Below are 18,653 nucleotides of genomic sequence, written 5' to 3'. Positions count from 1 at the left end.
TATTCTGTATGTTGCTCAAAAACAAAATATATTGTGTTCAGCGGAAAAAAAGTGTTTTTTTTTGTTTTTTTTTACACAGTCATTTAAAAATAACACATTTTAGAGCTGTAACGACAATACCGTGAAACCGTGATATTTTTGCTTAAGGTTATCATACCAACAAAATCTCATACCGGCCCATGCCTAATGGGAACATACTTGGAAGTTTAACCATTAAATGAATGTCACAAGTATTCATATAGTACGTCAACTAAGACATCTGGTGTTCAACAACCCAGCAGCAAGCTTCTCATTCACAGCACCTATCTTTAGAGATTATCAAAGTTAGTTTCAGATGCTTAAAATAGAGAAAACAGAAAAACAACAAGTCGCCAGATACTTTCATCTGTATACAGTACTGCTTCCCTTCTGCAAATGAGGTCTATCTAATTGATTCATAATAATGTTGAGTCGTTCTTGAACGATTCGTTCATTTTGAACGAATCTTTAATGTGACTCGGGAAGAACGAGTCGTCTCGGGGAGTGATTCGTTCAGTCGCGCATGCGCAACATCCTATAGGTTCTGTACTGGAATTAGTATGCAGTCTGAGCCGGAAAGAGAATTGATTAGTTCATCTCGAGTCTTCGGGTTTTTCGAGTAGATCGTTCATCACGTGACAGACCCATAAACCCAAACCCGAAGATTTGTCAGATAAGAGGTGGTGAGCTAATCATAGACTGAAGACTCAGGTAAACAATGAATTAATCTTTTCTGTTTCTTATAGCATTATAATTTTGTATTGTTTGTAGTGTGATCAACGTTTGCCTAAGTAGTAGACGTGTTAGGGAAGTAACACGTAACATTTTAATTATATTTTGCTTAAATGAACGAAATGACTCGAAAAAAGATTCGTTCATTTTGCTGAATGAGACTCAAAGGTCCGAGTTGGTAAAATGATCCGAACTTCCCTTCACTAACTCATAAGAGTGGAGGAGTCTGATCATGACACTTTTATGATAATGAAGGCATCTTTGCATGGGTTAAGAAATTGTGTGGGATTCATTTCAAAGCATAGTATCATAGGTTAATAAAGAGCAGCTGTCTCGTAATCCTTCTGTAGCTAATCCTTAATTTTCCCGAGGGGATCAATCAAGTATCTAAGTGTCTATTTGCCTATATGGGAGTGGAGTGTGGTCTGTGGCCTAATCAAAAGGATTTGATAGCTAAATATGTCTGTGTCAAACATCTCCGGTGGTCATACCCTTTTGTGCTGTCATTACAACATCACACATGCACACACATCTAGATGCCTCCCAACAGTGACAGCTGCACTTGGACCTTCTCACCTGTTCGATTAAAGGGGGAGAGTTGATGTAAACAAAGGAGCAACCCGACACGACCACAATTTGCTCCCAACACTCAATCAGCCACTCTATCACTGAGACCACAGATGCGACACCAGTAGCACCAAAATCCCATTTGTTATCTGCATTAGTCTATGCAGCAAAAGAGACACTTGTCAACAGCCACAGCAACTGCTACATTCTTCCAAAGACTCCACAGATGTGTGAAAACCTCTTTGAAGTGTACAAAGTATATGACTTTTGGAGCCTACAGCTTCTGAGGTAAACATTTGATTGATTGTGGAGTTTAAAATCAATCTCTTCAGCAACTCTATTAATTAATGCATTATGGATACGTTGCATGACATTACATGAACTTGAGAAGCTCTATACTTTTTGCTTGCAATGAGCTGCAGCTTCTCAAGGCTCAAAGAGTTTCACATCCTGTCAACATTTACTCACCATCATAACGTCTGCATGATTTTCTATCTTATTTAGGTCACAGAAGTAGATCTTCACACTGTTTTTCATACATAGTTAGTGAATTGTGACCAAGGGCTGTTCAAGTGTTCTAAAGTCAAATGATAGATATGAGTCAGGAGTGGCTTTTGGTTTTTAAAAGTCATCTCACTGTTAACTTTCATTGAACAGAAAAGAGCAGCGTGAACATAATAGACATAAGACCCAAAACTCTGCTTATAATAAACTTTTTTTAGTTTTTCATTTTTTCATTCATGCTGAGCCTAGTCCAGTGCTGGGCCCTCTTTCTTTTGGTGATGACTTGTGTCTCATCTTGCTGTCATCGCTGCATCTGTTAGCCTCTGTTGATTTCACAAGGGAACTTAGCAGTTGAAGGTCTTCTCTATTTTAGTCTTATATGAGGATGGAGAACTGGATGTAATGATAACTCAGAGCTTCCTGTAGTCTGACAAAACCGATTATTTAAAAAAAAAATGGGCTGACCAAACTTTCCAAATTAAGTGAGCTACTGAAAAGGCAAGAGGCTGACATGTTATTGTTTAAAGAGCATGATTCACAAAGCCAAAAGTAACTGGATAGTCTTGCACAATGTACAAACTGTGGTTGAATAGATTTTAGATTATTTAAAGAAATGTGTAACACATCGTATGGCACTACGACGATGTAATTTCTGACTTACAAAATGATTTGTCAGTTTCACACATCAGTCTCATTCATCATTAATCAAATCTCGTTTTTGTACATTATCAGACATTCCCCCTTAAAAAAACCCACAAATAATGTATAGTGTTCATAAAATGTATTCTATAATTCTATAGTAAAGCACACAAAAAGTAGCATGTTAGGTGCAAAAAGTATGTTTAGACAATTAAATTCATGCTCAGGACAAAAGAAGGAAAATGGATCACAACCATTCACTTCAGAGATTAAAAACTGACAAAGTAATGCAGCTGATCGTAAATTGATGGGTTCAGTTTGTATTTTGTTAATATTTGGAACATGGTGTAGAATCATTGTTTTAATTATAAATGTATCTTTAAATTCTTATATCATGCATGGGTTGTCTATTTATTATTAAAAATAAATAAATAAAATCTTTACATCTTTGAAAAGGATTTAAATGTAACTTTGATGCCAAAATTATCAAACGTTTTTTCGACAGTTCTCCTTTATAAAACCTTACTATGATAATCTTTCGAATTTTTGCTAGTTATTGTTACAACATGAGTAACTTGGCATCAGCAACCAGTGTAACCAAAAACATGAATTAAACAAAATGACACCGTCTCAAAGCTGCTATTTTGAAGTAACTAATTCCCAGAGTACATTAAAAAAATCTATCCTCTTTTATTCCATTCTATTATATTCAATATTCTAAAAAAAAACACTTACCAATAATTCGATTTAGTCCAGGGTGAGAGGATTCATCTACTGTCAAATGTTACAGGTGACTGAAATGGTTTCCTTTCGTTTTAAAAGAAAAAAGCTTTCGTTTTATACTTAAAGTAGCTATTTAAATCATTCTGAGAAGGCGGCAATATCCAGTCGGCTTCACCTGAAGTATCCGCATTCAAAACGTATTTTAATTCCAAATGACAAACGTGTCGTATTAAGTCGTAACCCAACTGTATATTCACCCGTGAATACGGTGAACTATTCAAGTCAAATGATGTAAAGCAGCTTTATGTGCTCACAGTCACAGACTGGGGGTGTGACACGAGACTGAGATATACAGCGTGGATACTACAGGCTGCGCGGGTCAAGTTTCTCTTCTGCATTCTCCTGTCAATCAAATGTGTGCAGACAGCTAGCCACGCCCATAGATGAGTTAAAGGAACAGGCGCGCCTTTTTAGATTCTATGTACATGGTAGGATCTTACTGTTATTGTTATACAGTGTAATTCATGTAAAATGAACAGTAAAAATACAGTAAATATAGTTTAAAGTGAACACTATACTAAATGTATAGTTACTTACTATACATTTATTTATACAATTTACATGTATTAAGGATTATGAGGTAGGCATTAAACTGCCAGAATTTTAAAAGACGATATCTCCGTTTGCAGTGAACTTTCAGCTTCGTAACTTTGCAGATATTGTTTATGATCAAACAGCAACATTACACACTAACTAACATTAAAAAAGTGAAATCGCAATCAACCACCCCTTTAAGGAAAGCTGACAAACATTTTGGACATTTCAGTCACCGATCCCTACAAATTTGTATTATCTTCTTTCCATCTTAGTCCAGGATAAGTTGTTGTGTTGTACACATTTAACTAGGCTGCTTGCAATGCTAAAAAAAATTCAGTTTGAACTCTCATTTTGACGGCACCTATTCGCTGCAGAGGGTCCATTGATGAGCAAGTGATGTAATGCTAAATTTCTCCAAATCTGTTCTGATGAAGAAACAAACTCATACATTTTGAATGAACTGAGGGTGCAAATTTTTGGGTGAACTATTCCTTTAAGAAATAATGATGAATTAGTCTTTCAGGTAGGCCTACAAATTGATGTCAGGACTGAACAGCTCCTGTTCAGTCCTGAATGACAATGAAACAATGAATGACAGTGCCAGCCATGAAGTGTATTATTCATTCTTATTATTCACTTTACTTTTCTTCTTTTTAGAATTCATAATTTTCTTGACAATAGACCTGTAAATACATCAAAGGTTTGTGCCAGGCCCTCCTACTCATATGTTTACTTTTGCAAGGCAAATATTTAGCCATGTGTTTGGGGGTGTACCTCAAGCTGTGTGGTCCTTAGATTTTGACAGATGCTGACATTCAGTCTGCAAAAAATTCTGTTTGTTCATGATGAAACTGGTGTCAACTGGTGATGTGTCTATATTTGACTATATTGATTATACTCTGCATGGATGCACAAATTGTGAGATATTTGTTAATAGCAGCATTATGATTATGTGTGCAGTGGTTATTCTGTGGTTTGGAAGAGATGGCCAGGTCTATTTTATGTTTCAACGTGAAGCCAAAATTTAAACATGAAAGATAAGAAGGAATACATATTGTTAGAATCAAATGCATCTGTCTTATCATGAACATATATAAAGAAGTCACAGTAGTAATCGATTTCAAGACAAAAAAAACAAAAAAAACCTTAACAAAACCAGCAAATTTCTTCCTGCAATACTGCTTTGTTCAATGATAGTCTGCCAAATCCATCCATACAGCTGACATATATCAACAGCCAGACCTAAGTTAAAACAGTATGTGCAATACCTTTCAAACAGACAATAACGGAATGTTAATATAACATTTGCCTTCTCTGAATACATATTCTGTATGTGTGAACAAAATGGACTGAATTTGCCAGTTTTAGCTCATTGGAGTGTTTTGGAGGTTGAACAAAAACAGTTTACAATGTCTTTTTAATGGTTATATTTATAGGACTTGTGCTTAGTCCAGTTTTCTTCTCAATTTTAACCTCTCTAACCTCCCACGTTTTAAGGTGCTGGGTGTGAACTGGACATATGAAGTGCATCAGCTCTGCTTATTTAAGATGGGATAAAAGAAGACTCCCTCACTGACACCTACTTTGTAAATATAAACAGATGACCACACAGACATTATCGTATTAGGCAAATGCTTCTCATTAGGCAAACAGATAGTGTTTGATTATGCTCATTGGATGTCCATGTGGTTTTGACAGATGTGATGACAGCCCAAAAAATTTTTTATATAGTACTAAATATATTAAAGGGTACACACAAAATTTACAAATGCAGACTTCATTTGAGCAGTCAATATCACAGTATTGACTGTGGTTGGTTGAAATAATATATTACAAAACCTGAATGGGTTATTTAAACAGCCTGTGATTAAGACGTCAAAACTAATTCACTTCCTTTTCATTACTCAGAATGTTCAGCTGTCTGACACATATGATAACTATTAAATCTACGATCAGCAGAGACCAGCTATGACCATTTTTACAACACCTCAATGGACATGGGAGGAAGAGCGCTTTAGTGCCAGCTTTGTTTTCCCAGCGTATTTTGATTTGTTACAGTCTTCTTTTGCCAATGTTTTCATGATTGTGGCTTTTATTGCATTTCTGGCCATCTGTTAACTGTTACATCAGGTTGGTGTGATAGCCAAAACAGAAATACACAAGGTCCTATTGTTTTGTGTTGTGCGTCTCTTACACTCGCAGCACAGACATACAAAACGGGTGTGTGTCTGTGAAACTAACAACTTCAGTGTTTGCTCGTCTACATTTACACCAAGAACTTGCTTGAGAGAAACAGTAAAGTCATTATATCAATGCAACATATAGATGCATGCTAGAGACAATCTGGAACAGTTTTTCATCATGCATCTGACATGATTTACTGTTATTCTTTCTCAGAGGTGTCTTTTGTCTTTCTTTGTAGACTTTTTTTTTAAGAGATACTTGGAAAGAGGACACTGGTACGATCCAAAATTATAATTCAGACACAGTTACTATTATGCAACACCACAAGAAGTGAACTGTGCTTAACATAATGGGGGGAAAGGTATTTTAGACAGTATAGAGATGTAGAGAAAAATATTATCACGTTAAAATGGTGGATTTCCAGCAGTTATGTAACACAAAATATTATGGCAATCGATATAATGCCAACAGGGAGTTTTGGAACGGGATAATAGGCCTGTTCAGTTCCTCTGGTTTTAGTCCAACCAGATGAAACTCTAAAGAGAGATTTCTTGGAGGCACATTTTGCTGTACCCATGGAAAATATGGGCCTTCATAGCTTGCCTAATGAAAATCATATCATTTGAACGCTGCATGTTTTGTAGTTCAAGACTTAATCAGCCAAACTGCACCCTCCAACAATTTTGCATTCTGATTTCCATGCAATTACAGTAAACAAGGACTGAGGCTATCAAGCTTAAATAAGAAAAATGGTCCACATGAATACATGCACTATATGCACCATGTATTGAAAACCATATGAAACCATAAACAATGTGGAAGGTGACCATAAGGATACATGCCAGATAATAATAAACACTACTTTCTGTTTAACTCCTGGTACGTCTCCTATCTCAGAAGTCAAAAAGAGCTTTATTGCCAAGTATGTTTGCACATACAAGGAATTTGTTTTGGTGACAGAAGCTTCCAGTACACAGAGACAACAACAACACACAGGTAATAAAAAAGAAAGATATGTGAATAAAATACACATATGTACTGTATGTATACATATAAATAGACAAAAATTTTATGTACAGGTGTGATGGAATAAGATGTATTTATGGACTAAGATGGGTGGTATCAAATAAATATAAGTGTTATTGCACATATTTTTATTGCATAATTGGGAGAGCATTTAATTGTTCATGAGGTAGAAACTTTTTTTGTGCCTGGCTGTCCTGGTGTTAGGTGCTCTGTAGAGCCGGCCAGATGGCAAAAGTTCACAAAGGAGATGGCTTGGATGTGAGGGATCCAGAGTGATTTTCTGAGCCCTTTTCCTCACTGGATACATACAGTTCTTGAAGGGTGGGCAGGGGAGTACCAATAATCCTCTGCAGTCCGAATCGCCCATAGTCTTCTGATATCTGACTTTGTAGCTGAGCTGAACCAGACAGTTATTGAAGTGCACAGGACAGACTCAATGATGGCTGATTAGAACTATGCCTGGGGAAATGTTGAATTTACAGGTGTGTCCTCAGTGACACGACATCAAAACACATGACAATCATAACTATTATGTCTTCTCTCCTGCGCTGAACTACTGCCTATTGTGTTCAGCCTCCATAGCACCTGTTTTTCCCATAGCAAAAGAAATGATACTAGGTTACAGGTCTGTACATGCGAGCTCCTAAAACACATCCAAGATCGAGGAGGTCAACTTCAAAGTGTTGGCTTTGAAATTTTAAATGGATTAGTATGAGGGGGACAAGCATTTGATATGAGCAGCTTTATTATCATGAAGGCCTACATGGAAACTAAATTCTATTTCGTTTTATGAGGAATTTGCATTGTTTAAAGCATAATAGAACTTATCAAATTCAATTATTATCAATAGCTATCAGTCATAAAGAGACATACTGTATATATAATTCATAAGCTGGTACAGCTGAAATATTTCAGCTGCTCGCCAATACAAATCAAACAATATAGTCAATATTTAATGAGTGTATAAACTTGTCAAACTGCAGTATTGCATTTGTATAAACTGATTTCATTCTTTGATTAAACAACTGAAGGTGATTTCATAATCATGCATTAACTTCTCCATTAAACAGTTTTATTCTTTTACAATCATCTTTCTTTTTATGCAAACCACGTTTTCCATGCATACACATACTTAATTACATGCATTATTCCATATACTGTAGTTTTAATGTTAGTGTTAAAGCTGTAAGATTGCTCAATCTCATTGCAGTACTCTTTTGTTTCCTATCCATGGCAACGCACACACCTTTGATTGTCAAGCCCAAAAAGGATTGTGAACAACCAATTGCACAAGACGTCAGAGGAGGTGACACAGCTATTTTCAATCTATTACGACGTTAGTCGCTTCCACAGGATGCGAACCATCAGTCCACGCTGAACGTGGTAAATTAATTAATCTAATTTAAGTCTGACATCACACACAATGTACCAATGCACTATCCTTATGAACAAATATACACTGTAAAAAATGCTGGGTTGTTTCAATCCAACGTTGGGTCAAATATGGACTAACCCAACTTTTGGGTTAAAAATTTCATTAAAAAATTTAACCCAACACCTGGGTTAGTCCATATTGAAACAACCCAGCATTTTTTAGAGTGTATATATTATTCTACTGTAGTTTTAATGTTAGTGTTAAAGCTGTAAGATTGCTCAATCTCATTGCAGTACTCTTTTGTTTCCTATCCATGGCAATGCACACACCTTTGATTGTCAAGCCCAAAAAGGATTGTGAACAACGAATTGCACAAGACGTCAGAGGAGGTGACACAGCTATTTTCAATCTATTACGACGTTAGTCGCTTCCACAGGACGTTGACATTCCTTCACCCATTTACAGTCCTTCCTGTCATTTATAAGTGTCAGCTTTATTTTCCAATGCACTGTTTAATATGTTGGATAGCAAACCATTTAATGTCCAAATATTGAAGCGAACAGGAATGATTGTGCATCAGTACGCGAACCATCAGTCCACGCTGAACGTGTGCCAGCACTGCTGGAAGAAATCTGAGAGTGTGGCACAATCTCAAGGTTTCTATCACGGCGTAATTAAGTGATGATGGGACAGATCAAACTAATACACATTATCTAATCCTTTCTAATACCCCATAATCTAATCCTAATCAGAAATTGGAAACATTCTATTTGTTTTTTGATGAAAAATGATGAGTGTTAGATATATTTCTCATTATTTGTCTGTGCTAGAAACCATATGTTTTTGAAATCAAGATTTGTGAAAGTTCGCAGCTCTGCTAGAAAAGTGTGTTGCTGAAATTCAACGTGTCATGTAAGACTGCAAAGTGTGCCAAGAAGTGTGTGCCTAGTAAAACAGTTTTTGTTTCACCTGAAAATACAGTGTTGCCAACAAACCATCATCAAACCTGTCTGTATCACTGAATATAATTGCAAATACTTTATTTTACTGCTTTCATTTAATCTGCAAACACCCTCACATATCTGCTTGCTCTCAAGGCTGGAGAAAAAGAAAACATATTGCATACTGTCATATAGCTTGCAAAACCTTTAAATGATTACATGTTCTGGTCAAAGAGTGGATGGTTTCAAAAAGTATGCCTGACATATTTCTTTAAACCCAAATGATTTGTTATTTTAAAAAACTAGCAAGCTAAGGCAATGTGTGGGACCTTTTCTATATTTCCCATTGTTTATTCTCCAGAAAGACTGGAACTCTTCCACCTGCATATCTCAAAAATCAAAGCAGAATTTGCATTTAAAATGTTTATTCATCTATGTTTCTGAGTGTAGTTCATATTTGAAGTACAGTATAGCTCTACATGCTTGTTCAGCTCTGTTTGAATACCTGTAACTGCAGAATAGCATCTTTATATCGGAGTCTTGAGAGAAACCAAAACAAATATTTGGACCACTGTTTGCTTTACCTTGTCTTACCTGATTGTAAACTTCACCTGTTAGTTCTATTAGAGAGAATGATTGCCAAGCCGCATGCATTTCAACATTGCTTGTCCAGGAACTGGACAGTATTCATGAATCTACTAGACAGTTGACATTCCTTCACCCATTTACAGTCCTTCCTGTCATTTATAAGTGTCAGCTTTATTTTCCAATGCACTGTTTAATATGTTGGATAGCAAACCATTTAATGTCCAAATATTGAAGCGAACAGGAATGATTGTGCATCAGTAAGTCAAGGTGAGAAGGTAGTGGATATCAACCCGAAACAGAGTATTCAACTGTTTCAGATACCAGATACTAAACGGTCATAAATTTGCGGCAAGTTTTCAGCACTGTTGGCATTAACGACATATTCACATTGAATGAATGATGCATTTTTATATAGCGCTTAATTGTGTATTGTTGTACACCCAAAGTGCTTTACAATCATGTGGGTGGCCCCTGCTGGCCTCACTAACACCCCTTCCAACAGCAACCTAGTTTTCCCAGGAGGTCTCCCATCCAGGTACTTACCAGGCTCAGCCCTGCTTAGCTTCAGTGGGCAACCAGTCTTGGGCTGCAGGGTGATATGGCTGTGGCGATGCCCCACTAACATTGTTAGTGGGGCAACTGTTTAAACAGTGTAAAGCATCTGTGCATGAATGTTATGACTTGAAGTTTGAAAGGAAACTTGACTATGACAAATGAACTGATAATCGAGATATAAAATAATTGTATGTTATTACTATAATATATATATATTCAAATGTCAAAAACTATAAAATCATGTTCGGCTGAATTCAACAATTCTAGGTAAACTGATTTCAGTTTAAGATCTGGTCGGCTGTCCATTTGTGTTTATACAGCTTGCTTGTATGTCAAAGTTATTTAAATGATTACATCCATTTCATCCATTGCAAAACTTAAGAAACAAATGTTAACTTTATAGATTTAAATAGTAAAATTATTTACAATTAAGTACACTTACATGCAGTATGTACAATTATTATTATTATTATTTTTATTTTTTTATTTTTTACTTTCACACAAGTATGTTTTTGGCTGCACTGACTTTAACGTAACACTTGCTCTTAACTGAACATTTTTGACAAAAAATAATTTAACTTAAACTTAGTATAATTCGTTTTACATTCTTTAAATTATAAAAAAGGAATAATTTAGGTATTTTTACACCCCTACCAGGCACATATGGGAAAAGACCAAAAAGTTGTTTTCCACAGCCCAAAGCCCAAAGAAATGAAGATGACTTCAAGAAGCCACAGACATTACAGCTGGAAATGAATCATTTTAGTACTGTTGTGTAAATGTCATAAAAACCAAAAAGAAAATGACAGAATTTCTGTTAACATCATAGCACAGCAGCATTTGAAAAGAAAGGGGGCTTTGTGTCAGGCAGCACCTTTTCACTTAAGCAAACAGCCTTGTTTGTCAACCAGAAGGAAGGTGAATGAAAGATAGTGAGTGCTCCCTAGACAGGCTTCTGTCCTTGGCTAAGTATGGGTCTTAAGCCTCTAGTTGCAGCTCGCTGCCAAACATGCAGACCTAAATAGACTTCTAATATAATGCAGTGCAGCCCACTCATAAAAGAAGAGCCCTCACAGAGACACACATAACAGGTGGGTCAGTTGGAGTTACTGGTAAAGAGCATAATTTGTGTCAAGAATAGACTGTACATGGGAGGGGGGTTTACAAGTGGATTTTTAATGAATCAGTATCTAAGCGATTTCAAGGGAAGCTTTGAGCTAAAATGGGGTCTGCGAATATTTGACCCCGCACTGACCGCGAGTCATTAAGAGTCAGTCCAGAGGGACGGCTGCTGTCAGACGAGATTCCTACCCTATCATGATTGTATTTATGTCTCTCTCTAATTCATTGAAATAGGATAAAACAGGCAGCTGGTGAAGCTGCTGCTGAAAAAAAAAAAAGAGACAACTCATGCATGGCCAACCATGCAAATTATGCATAAATGTAGTGAGTTTGCAGGACAAATGAAAAAAGTCAATTGGAACAGTCTTGTCAATTCATCACACACCAAAGTATTTAAGAGTTCACTGTCAAACTACATTCAGATAATGGTGCACACGTGTGCATTTTGCACATACAGCAGCTGATGCATCATATTTTGTACTGATGTTCTTTGTTTTCTCTAAAATTATGACTATCCATGGCAAATAATCCAATTAAAACAGCTGATCCTGGTTAAAGTCAGGTACTGCTGATTGACTGAAGATGTGGCGTATGACTTCAATTGATAAAATTCTTAGCACTGTGTGTTATGAAGATCTCACCGTGTGCCATTTCCCCCTAAAATAGCGCATCTAAGGATGATGCACTTTTCAAAATAAGCCAAACAAAATGACACAGCAAATGCCTCAATGTTATGTGGGAAGAGCACCAAGAATGCTCTTTTATTTTGTGATTATGAAGCCATTCACTACAAAATCTGCAGTTGTTATTCCTTTCGATGTTGAGATGGAGGTGTATTTGACTCATAAATGTGTGCCCACAGGCACAGCATGTTGAAAAACATGGCAAAGCCAGCTGCCACCCTCTCTGAAGAGAGGTCCCTGAGTGACATGGTGAGTGCATTTGAGAGAAGACAGCAGCTGAGGCAGAAAACTGTCTCTAACTCCCCAGACGCAGGTTAATCCACCTGGCTGCCGATGTAGCCTATGGCCTTAATGCATGCTGAGAGTTTGTGATCTGTTATTTCAGTAAAGAAAGTTACAAGCAAGGCCCCTCAAGCTACTGCAGTAAACAGGGCGCTTCACAAGTGAGGCAAAACAGCTCTTTGAAAGCAATTTCAGATCTTTACAAACGTCCTTCTCGATCCCAACCCCCAAGACACCAAGGGTAAATTTAGCGCCTGTGCTAATCCACCCCTCCCATTTGCCATTTTCCTAGCACTGTCAGTCAATATTTACAGCTTGTTAACAGTATCACTTACAGTTAACTTTCCAACATGGCAGCGATGATTCCAGAGGGTGCTGGTGCTGATTGGGTTCACATAATTGGTCAATCGCGGCATTCTGCAGTTAAATATTTTGTGTAATGGCCCCTAAAATGACGTCCTACACAGCTGTGCTGGTTTCATGCAAGTCATATTGTTTTTCTCACATCATACAATAATTTAATCTACATTTTTCATGGCCATTTATTATTTATTTAACAAGCAGCCGTGTAATTGGCGGGATAATGTTCAAGTTAGCCGGTCATAATCGCAAAATAAACCCCTTTAGGGTGATACAAGACCTACACGGGGCGCCTCTGAGAAAGGTTTTAATTACTGGGTGATCAAAAGAAAAACTCATTACCCCTACAAATAAATGATTCTGCTATGAAAAGTAAAAGCTTTAACTAACACAAAATGTCTATATTTATTGGTATTTTTCTTCGTATTTATGACCCCACTGTTCAAAAGGTCATCTCTTTTACCATAACATGATATGCAGCAATCAAAGAATGCTATTTATATGTGTATCATGAACTCTAGACCTTGGCTTTGTAAACTGACTTTCAGTCCCATGCACTGCAGGGACCATTTACAGCTCATGTTACTGAAAATTTCAGTCCAATGCGATAACATTAACTAGTATTTTCGGGAAAAAGAAAAATTTTTCAGAGCAAAAAGGACCCGAACACCACATGAGGGTGTCAAACCCTGCACCGCAAATTAGCTGCGACTCTTATGAACTCTTGACGGCTAGATGCTATTATAAAAAAATTCTGCACAAACCACGGTATTGCACCACCATATTATTCAACCATCAGCTTCACAAAAGCATCAGTAGTCTACTCTTAAAACACTTGACTTGACCCCACATAGACTACACAACAGAAGGTTGTATTTATGGACTATTTAATTTCTATCTGACAGTAAGACTCCCTTAAATGTTGGACTCATAAACTCAGTGGTTCTCAAAGCATGAGGCCAGAAACATACTTTACACAAGTGCTTGGTCAACGCATTGACATACTTGCGTATAGTGTGTTTTAGGCCAAGGACGGTCTCATATGCGTGCCAGATTTAAAAGGGTGGAGTATCACCATGCATGAAAGTGGTGGCATAAAGGTACCACTTTATGGAGATTGTATGTGATTTTCACAATCACTATCCTCTCATCCCTTATCCATCTCCTCATATGGAGAGAAAAAAATACAGGTCTGGAATGACATGAGGGCCAGTAAATTATATGAGATATCCCTGTAATATTGCTCCTACAAGGCAGTATGGGCTTTTTATTTATTCATTTTTAGATATTTTACTATTTTAAATAGTCTGTAATTAAAAATGCATTTTTTTGGCATACAGAAAATTTATGGAAAAAAAACTGGAAAATGCAGGCTTACTTACAAAAAAGTTATACAGTTACATTTCTGTCAGTGAACAGTGTAACTTTTTACTTGTTTCCAATTAAAAAAATTTATTATAATAACTAAAAAAAACGTTGATGCTGAAACAAAATAAAATTCCGTTTTAATATGTTGTTTGAAAAGTGGGACAATGTGATTTCTGTAATTAAAAATGCATTTTTTGGCATACAGAAAATTTATGGAAAAAAAACTGGAAAATGCAGGCTTACTTACAAAAAAGTTATACAGTTACATTTCTGTCAGTGAACAGTGTAACTTTTTACTTGTTTCCAATTAAAAAAATTTATTATAACTAAAAAAAACTTTGATGCTGAAACAAAATAAAATTCTGTTTTAATATGTTGTTTGAAAAGTTGGACAATGTGATAAAAAAAAAAACTGAGAACCAATGACTCAGGGTTTAAGGTTTAAAGGCATGTTTAAGAATGATTAACTTAATACTTGTGTTTTAGAATTCAGAATTGAGACAAATATCTATTGTTTAGTGATCATTAACAAGATTCAGCTGAAAACAACTAGATGATGTCCAGATGTCAAGCTATCCCTGAAGGAGACACCATTAATTAAATTTAAAAAAAGCTTCAAACATTTAAACAACATCAAAAACAACAAGAGAGTGCAGATGCACTGAACAACAGCTGGCAGATACTGAGCTGTAAAGAAGAGAAATAAAGTCATGGCATCAGTTGGGATCATTATCTTCTTCTTATGTGAGTAAGAGATCTTGGTGAGCTGATGATCAGGACCAGGATGAAATGCAGTTTGCAACCCACAATGACTCACTCAAGCTTGGTTCTCTAACCCAACCTCCACTAACATGCTTTTGGTGCAAAAAAAACAAACATCTGGAGCTGGAAAGATGGAAAAAACTGTGGGAACAACAGGAAAATAAAACAAGAGTTCTGTTGTGTAGCACAACAATAATGCATTTAATCTGTTAAAAGGCCGGATGAGAGAAAGGTGATCATTTTAATTACACTGCAAAGGAATGAGGTTGTGGTGGGTGGCCATCATCATTTTTGGGTTGTGACACTTATGTCCAACTCTGAATTTCAGCTGATGCTTCAGGCAACTGACATAGTTGTGGTGGAGCATGAACAGGCTGTTCTCAACCCTCTTTCGCTGGGATGGAGGGTGGGAGGAGGAACTGGGCACACTCTACTTCCTGTGCAGAAAGACTCTGCTTTAGGCTTTCAGAGCCAGAGAGACCCAATCACCGAGTCTGCCGCCATACAGCAAGTCTGGAAACTGTGAACCAGCACTAAATTTGGCAAAGTTGAGATGGTTAGACTAAAAGCTCCAAGATGGGGCCAAGGCATTAAATGCTTACTGACACGTGCCTGTCCTGTGTTGCATCTTTAAATCACAGGGCTGGAAAGGAGTGAACTTTACATCTCAATCAGTAAATCAATTTTGAAAAGTATCAAGTATTAAGATACTAGAAAATGAGGCATTAACAATTACAGAGTTTCTGAGAACTCACAAGTTATGCAGATGTTTAAATAGAATACAGGAATATAGGAGGTATGTATTCTATTTAAACATCATCATGTTTAAACATCAGAAAGTCTATAGCTGTTAATGCTTCATTTTCTAGTATGTCATACTAATATACAGATATATACTGTATATATATATGTTCAAAACATTTCAAGTTATTACACACAGAATCCAGTGCACTAAATGTTCTCGCAGTAGTGCTAAGTAAACCAAAACATTCATTTTCACCACCCGCATGCAAACATAAACAACAGTACTTTTCCAATAACATCCTGTTCAAATAGGCATTTCATGCAGAATATTACAGAATTCGGAACAACTTAGTGTTCAGGGTTGGCCGAAACACAATGGTTGTTATACCAATGTTCCTTGAACTCTGGACAAGCTTTCCTTGAGGATGTAAACATTCAAAGGATCACCTTTTCCATTCAAATATTGATGTTCCATGGACACATTTTAATTAGCAGGCTACCATTGGGATACGTAAACCCAGATGATTTGCATTAATAACAAGTGGCTGCTCGACTCACAACAATGACTCTCTGCAATTAAAAAAATAGACACAGTTCAAGAATATAAGTGGTGATATAAAGCATATACTAATTAATTATCATAAAATGATTACATTGACATTTATTAATTAGCTAATCAGTGGGGGATAATTAGGATGTGCAGTATGTTTTGTGCCTCATATGATTCACTGAACTTATATTAATAATTTGCAAGTTACACTGCACAATTTGTGTGTCAACAAGTGAATATATATAGATACCGTTTTGAATTAACCACTTGGTCTCTAGAGTAATATGTTCCCAGAATCACATCAACTGTGACCTCACATGTGCACAATATTTGCTCTGAGTGTGTGCAGCTGTTCTGTATGTACTAGGTTTGTGCTTGCTGTGTGACTGACTGCTTGGCGTTACATTTAAAGTTCACACTTGATAATTGTTCAGGAATATATGGGCACATACGCTGTGAGGCTGTAGACATACCATTCGGATTGTTGTGGTTTACAGCTGACATAAAAAATAAAATAAAATTTCTGAAAAATAAGCTTTGGCTGAGAAGTTCAAACCCAGTTTAAAACACTTCAATCCAGGGATACACAATATATTAGTACTACATTGGCTTGAAGCAGATTTTTTTTTTAATTTATAAAAAGTTTTTTTTTTTTTTTATCATTCAATATTGAATATAAGTTGGCAGATATTCAATATTTAATTGTGCATGCTCATTTATCCTGTTAGATTATCTCTGTCATCATCTAACACCTGCTTACAATTCATTTTTTTAAAAACACTAATAATTTGATAACACTTTTAGATTAAATGTAATCTTGAAATATTTATTTTTCCTACTCTACATTATAACATTGAACGAATGTTTTTTAATAATTATTAAATAATTAAATACATTTACTTGTAGCATTTAAAATGATTTATTTTAATGTATTTTTATTTATTTATTTAGATATAGAACAGTATAGAATTTTAATATTGGCCATTTATCAAGCATAACAGGAAAATTTCATAACATGAAAATAATTATTTGCTAATCTGTATGAGCTAGAATTATAATATCAGTGCATCCCTAAAATATGTCACATGGCTGAACATTCCAATTCAATTAGTCAACAAAATAAATAAATAAACAGACCTGAAATATTAATTTAAGATTTGAGACATATGAAACTAATAAAGTGTAGAAGACTGCTTGCCAAGCACAACTGTAAATTATACAGCTTAGTCATCATTATACAAAAATATTTGACCGCAGAAAGTCACAACTGACCAGTCACAATCATGTATTTCAGAAGTGCATGGTAAGCATCTACTTAGATTTCAACAATCTATACGCTCTGCAAGTAATCAGTTATGAGTGCAGCTAACCACACACTGAAAACATAAAAACAAAATGAAACGCAATGTAGAACATATTTCCTTTTGGATCATGGAGTACATCACTCCGAGGGTAATACAACACTCCATGGGTTTACTACCATTACTTTCAGAGAATGAAATGTTAAAGTAAAAGTAGTTTTGCAACAGATCACAGAACTTAATGTTTTATGTGGAGAGTGTATCTTGATAGTATTACATGTGTTGCATGCAGACTTTACGTAAGATAAGTAATTAGACATTAAACCACAGATTAAGGGTAGCAGTGACATGACTGAAGAGGTAAATCTCTTTTATAATAATCAGAATGATATGCTTATAAGCTTTGCTCACATTTGTATTAGGGTTAAGTTTCTCACAGACAGATCTATTATGTAACAGCAGAGATTAAACTACAAATTTCTCTTTTTTCGCACACTCCCTTGGCTGTAAATGATAGCCAAAACCCAACTATGGGAACAAAATCCAAGAAACCCATCTGGATTTTATTCCTGTTCACATTTGGTTACTTAACCGAAAATAACAGTTTCCCTCTCACTAGAACAGGCAAAATCTCAAAGACCTCATACGGTATTTATTAGATTAGGTGTCATTATCGTCACGCTGCTGACAAAAAATCATGCTAATTAACACCTTGTTTGTCTGTTATTCAGACCATGTAGACTCCATCCTGCCGTTAGGTTTACGTGCCGTATATGCACTCTTACACAAAGCTACAGTGGCTGCATTATGTTGTAGTAAATGTTTACCACTTACAGCATGAAACTGGGTTAAATTTTTCACTGTCTGCTGCAAGAAGTTCTAATATATTTTGACTAGTCAAATGGCATTTGGCTCAAAATATGTTTTTGGATCTAAGCACCTATTAAGCAAAAAAAGACAGCTTCAAGGGATTGCAATGTACAAAACAATTGTTGTACCAACAGAACAAACTGTGAAGCCTCTAAAGGAACA

At 36.0% G+C, this 18,653-nt stretch overlaps 1 protein-coding gene across 2 annotated transcripts in view; it reads right to left on the bottom strand.

The window, feature by feature from the left end:
- Window positions 1-3,541, bottom strand: part of LOC107755581 (thyroid hormone receptor-associated protein 3-like) — a 19,111-nt gene extending 15,570 nt beyond the window's left edge. For both annotated transcript variants that reach the window (XM_016572467.1, XM_016572476.1), the window contains exon 1: window positions 3,196-3,541. The gene's annotated coding sequence lies outside the window, so the exon portion shown is untranslated. The remainder of the gene's footprint in view (window positions 1-3,195) is intronic.
- Window positions 3,542-18,653: the final 15,112 nt, after the last annotated feature.

This window comes from Sinocyclocheilus rhinocerous, unplaced genomic scaffold (genome assembly GCF_001515625.1).
Source record: "Sinocyclocheilus rhinocerous isolate Xijiao unplaced genomic scaffold, SAMN03320098_v1.1 scaffold11, whole genome shotgun sequence".
NCBI classification, from domain to species: Eukaryota; Metazoa; Chordata; class Actinopteri; order Cypriniformes; family Cyprinidae; genus Sinocyclocheilus; species Sinocyclocheilus rhinocerous.
This window is presented reverse-complemented; position numbering and strand designations above follow the sequence as displayed.